Below are 5,428 nucleotides of genomic sequence, written 5' to 3' on the forward strand. Positions count from 1 at the left end.
GGAGAGATGTGTGATGAGCGGGGGGAGGGGGGAGAGATGTGTGATGAGCGGGGGGAGAGATGTGTGATGAGCGGGGGGAGAGATGTGTGATGAGCGGGAGGAGAGATGTGTGATGAGCGGGAGGAGAGATGTGTGATGAGCGGGGGGGGAGAGATGTGTGATGAGCGGGGGAGGAGAGATGTGTGATGAGCGGGGGAGGAGTGATGTGTGATGAGCGGAGGGAGGAGAGATGTGTGATGAGCGGGGGGAGAGATGTGTGATGAGTGGGGGAGGAGAGATGTGTGATGAGCGGGGAGGAGAGATGTGTGATGAGCGGGGAGGAGAGATGTGTGATGAGCGGGGGAGAGATGTGTGATGAGCGGGGGGAGAGATGTGTGATGAGCGGGGAGGAGAGATGTGTGACGAGCGGGGAGGAGAGATGTGTGATGAGCGGGGGGAGGAGAGATGTGTGATGAGCGGGGGGGGGAGAGATGTGTGATGAGCGGGGAGGAGAGATGTGTGACAAGCGGGGAGGAGAGGTGTGTGATGAGCGGGGAGGAGAGATGTGTGATGAGCGGGAGGAGAGATGTGTGATGAGCGGGGGGAGGAGAGATGTGTGATGAGCGGGAGGAGAGATGTGTGATGAGTGGGGGGGGAGAGATGTGTGATGAGCGGGGGAGGAGAGATGTGTGATGAGGGGGAGGAGATGTGTGATGAGCGGGGGAGAGATGTGTGATGAGCAGGGAGGAGAGATGTGTGATGAGCGGGAGGAGAGATGTGTGATGAGCGGGGAGGAGAGATGTGTGATGAGCGGGGAGGAGAGATGTGTGAAGAGCGGGGGGAGAGATGTGTGATGAGCGGGAAGAGATGTGTGATGAGCGGGGGGAGAGATGTGTGATGAGCGGGAAGAGATGTGTGATGAGCGGGGAGGAGTGATGTGTGATAAGCGGGAAGAGATGTGTGATGAGCGGGGAGGAGAGATGTGTGATGAGCGGGAAGAGATGTGTGATGAGCGGGGAGGAGAGATGTGTGATGAGCGGGGAGAAGAGATGTGTGATGAGCGGGGAGGAGAGATGTGTGATGAGCGGGGAGGAGAGATGTGTGATGAGCGGGGAGGAGAGATGTGTGATGAGCAGGGGGGGAGAGATGTGTGATGAGCGGGGAGGAGAGATGTGTGTTAAGCGGGGGGAGGAGAGATGTGTGATGAGCGGGGGGGAGAGATGTGTGATGAGCGGGGAGGAGAGATGTGTGATGAGCGGGGAGGAGAGATGTGTGATGAGCGGGGGGAGAGATGTGTGATGAGCGGGGGAGGAGAGATGTGTGATGAGCGGAGGAGAGATGTGTGATGAGCGGGGAGGAGAGATGTGTGATGAGCGGGAATAGAGATGTGTGATGAGCGGGGAGGAGAGATGTGTGATGAGCGGGAATAGAGATGTGTGATGAGCGGGGAGGAGAGATGTGTGATGAGCGGGAGGAGAGATGTGTGATGAACGGGGGGGAAGAGATGTGTGATGAGCGGGGGGAGAGATGTGTGATGAGCGGGGAGGAGAGATGTGTGATGAGCGGGGGGGAGGAGAGATGTGTGATGAGCGGGGAGGAGAGATGTGTGATGAGCGGGGAGGAGAGATGTATGTGATGAGCGGGGGAGAGATGTGTGATGAGCGGGAGGAGAGATGTGTGATGAGCGGGGAGGAGAGATGTGTGATGAGGGGGGGGGAGAGATGTGTGATGAGCGGGGAGGAGAGATGTGTGATGAGCGGGGAGTAGAGATGTGTGATGAGCGGGGAGGAGAGATGTGTGATGAGCGGGGAGGAGAGATGTGTGATGAGCGGGGGGAGAGATGTGTGATGAGCGGGGAGGAAAGATGTGTGCTGAGCAGGAGGAGAGATGTGTGATGAGCGGGGGGTAGAGATGTGTGATGAGCGGGGGGAGGAGAGATGTGTGATGAGTGGGAGGAGAGATTTGTGATGAGTGGGAGGAGAGATGTGTGATGAGCGGGGAGGAGAGATGTGTGATGAGAGGGGGGGGAGAGATGTGTGATGAGAGGGGGGAGAGATGTGTGATGAGCGGGGGAGGAGAGATGTGTGATGAGCGGGGGGAGAGATGTGTGATGAGAGGGGGAGGAGAGATGTGTGATGAGCGGGGGGAGAGATGTGTGATGAGCGGGGGGAGAGATGTGTGATGAGCGGGGAGGAGAGATGTGTGACGAGCGGGGAGGAGAGATGTGTGATGAGCGGGAGGAGAGATGTGTGATGAGCGGGGGGGAGGAGAGATGTGTGATGAGCGGGGGAGGAGAGATGTGTGATGAGCAGGGGGAGAGATGTGTGATGAGCGGGGGGAGAGATGTGTGATGAGCGGGGAGGAGAGATGTGTGACGAGCGGGGAGGAGAGATGTGTGATGAGCGGGGGGAGGAGAGATGTGTGATGAGCGGGGGGGGGAGAGATGTGTGATGAGCGGGGAGGAGAGATGTGTGACGAGCGGGGAGGAGAGGTGTGTGATGAGCGGGGAGGAGAGATGTGTGATGAGCGGGAGGAGAGATGTGTGATGAGCGGGGGGAGGAGAGATGTGTGATGAGCGGCGGAGGAGAGATGTGTGATGAGCGGGGGAGAGATGTGTGACGAGCGGGAAGGAGAGATGTGTGATGAGAGGGGAGGAGAGATGTGTGATGAGCGGGGGAGGAGAGGTGTGTGATGAGCGGGGAGGAGAGATGTGTGATGAGCGGGGGGAAGAGATGTGTGATGAGCGGGAGGAGAGATGTGTGATGAGTGGGGGGGGAGAGATGTGTGATGAGTGGGGGGGGAGAGATGTGTGATGAGCGGGGGAGGAGAGATGTGTGATGAGGGGGAGGAGATGTGTGATGAGCGGGGGAGAGATGTGTGATGAGCAGGGGGGGAGAGATGTGTGATGAGCGGGAGGAGAGATGTGTGATGAGTGGGGGGGAGAGATGTGTGATGAGCGGGGGAGGAGAGATGTGTGATGAGGGGGAGGAGATGTGTGATGAGCGGGGGAGAGATGTGTGATGAGCAGGGAGGAGAGATGTGTGATGAGCGGGAGGAGAGATGTGTGATGAGCGGGAAGAGATTTGTGATGAGCGGGGGAGAGATGTGTGATGAGCGGGGGGAGGAGAGATGTGTGATGAGCGGGAGGAGAGATGTGTGATGAGCGGGGAGGAGAGATGTGTGATGAGCGGGGGGAGGAGAGATGTGTGATGAGCGGGGGGGAGGAGAGATGTGTGATGAGCGGGGAGGAGAGATGTGTGATGAGCGGGGAGGAGAGATGTGTGATGAGCGGGGAGGAGAGATGTGTGAAGAGCGGGGGGAGAGATGTGTGATGAGCGGGAAGAGATGTGTGATGAGCGGGGGGAGAGATGTGTGATGAGCGGGAAGAGATGTGTGATGAGCGGGGAGGAGTGATGTGTGATAAGCGGGAAGAGATGTGTGATGAGCGGGGTGGAGAGATGTGTGATGAGCGGGAAGAGATGTGTGATGAGCGGGGAGGAGAGATGTGTGATGAGCGGGGAGAAGAGATGTGTGATGAGCGGGGAGGAGAGATGTGTGATGAGCGGGGAGGAGAGATGTGTGATGAGCGGGGAGGAGAGATGTGTGATGAGCAGGGGGGGAGAGATGTGTGATGAGCGGGGAGGGAGAGATGTGTGTTAAGCGGGGGGAGGAGAGATGTGTGATGAGCGGGGGGGAGAGATGTGTGATGAGCGGGGAGGAGAGATGTGTGATGAGCGGGGAGGAGAGATGTGTGATGAGCGGGGGGAGAGATGTGTGATGAGCGGGGGAGGAGAGATGTGTGATGAGCGGAGGAGAGATGTGTGATGAGCGGGGAGGAGAGATGTGTGATGAGCGGGAATAGAGATGTGTGATGAGCGGGGAGGAGAGATGTGTGATGAGCGGGAATAGAGATGTGTGATGAGCGGGGAGGAGAGATGTGTGATGAGCGGGAGGAGAGATGTGTGATGAACGGGGGGGAAGAGATGTGTGATGAGCGGGGAGGAGAGATGTGTGATGAGCGGGGGGGAGGAGAGATGTGTGATGAGCGGGGAGGAGAGATGTGTGATGAGCGGGGAGGAGAGATGTATGTGATGAGCGGGGGAGAGATGTGTGATGAGCGGGAGGAGAGATGTGTGATGAGCGGGGAGGAGAGATGTGTGATGAGGGGGGGGAGAGATGTGTGATGAGCGGGGAGGAGAGATGTGTGATGAGCGGGGAGTAGAGATGTGTGATGAGCGGGGAGGAGAGATGTGTGATGAGCGGGGAGGAGAGATGTGTGATGAGCGGGGGAGGAGAGATGTGTGATGAGCGGGGGAGAGATGTGTGATGAGCGGGAGGAGAGATGTGTGATGAGCGGGGGGAGGAGAGATGTGTGTTGAGCGGGGGAGGAGAGATGTGTGATGAGCGGGGAGGAGAGATGTGTGATGAGCGGGGGGAGAGATGTGTGATGAGCGGGGGAGGAGAGATGTGTGATGAGCGGGGAGGAGAGATGTGTGATGAGCGGGGGGAGAGATGTGTGATGAGCGGGGGGGAAGAGATGTGTGATGAGTGGGGGGAGAGATGTGTGATGAGCGAGGGGAGGAGAGATGTGTGATGAGCGGGGAGAGATGTGTGATGAGCAGGGGGGAGAGATGTGTGATGAGCGGGGAGGGGGGAGGAGAGATGTGTGATGAGCCGGGGGGAAGAGATGTGTGATGAGCGGGAGGGAGAGATGTGTGATGAGCGGGGGAGGAGAGATGTGTGATGAACGAGGGGAGGAGAGATGTGTGATGAACGGGGGGGGGGGGGGAGAGATGTGTGATGAGCGGGGGAGGAGAGATGTGGTGATGAGTGGGGGAGAGACGTGTGATGAGCGGGGGGGGGGAGAGATGTGTGATGAGCGGGGGGGGGGGAGAGATGTGTGAGTAGCGGGGGGAGGGGGGAGAGATGTGTGATGAGCGGGGGTGGAGATATGTGAGATGAGCGGGGGGAGAGATGTGTGATAAGCGGGGGGGAAGAGATGTGTGATGAGCGGGGGAAGAGATGTGTGATGAGCGGGGGAGAGATGTGTGATGAGCGGGAGGAGAGATGTGTGATGAGCGGGGGGGGAGAGATGTGTGATGAGCGGGGGGGGGAGAGATGTGTGATGAGCGGGGGGGGGAGAGATGTGTGATGAGCGGGGAGAGATGTGTGATGAGCGGGGAGGAGAGATGTGTGATGAGCGCGGAGGAGAGATGTGTGATGAGCGAGGGGGGAGAGATGTGTGATGAGCGGGGGAGAGATGTGTGATGAGCGGGAGGAGAGATGTGTGATGAGCGGGGAGAGATGTGTGATGAGCGGGGAGAGATGTGTGATGAGCGGGGAGGAGAGATGTGTGATGAGCGCGGAGGAGAGATGTGTGATGAGCGGGAATAGAGATGTGTGATGAGCGGGGAGGAGAGATGTGTGATGAGCGGGGGGAGAGATGTGT

Source organism: Pseudophryne corroboree, chromosome 8, assembly GCF_028390025.1.
Source record: "Pseudophryne corroboree isolate aPseCor3 chromosome 8, aPseCor3.hap2, whole genome shotgun sequence".
Lineage (NCBI taxonomy): Eukaryota > Metazoa > Chordata > Amphibia > Anura > Myobatrachidae > Pseudophryne > Pseudophryne corroboree.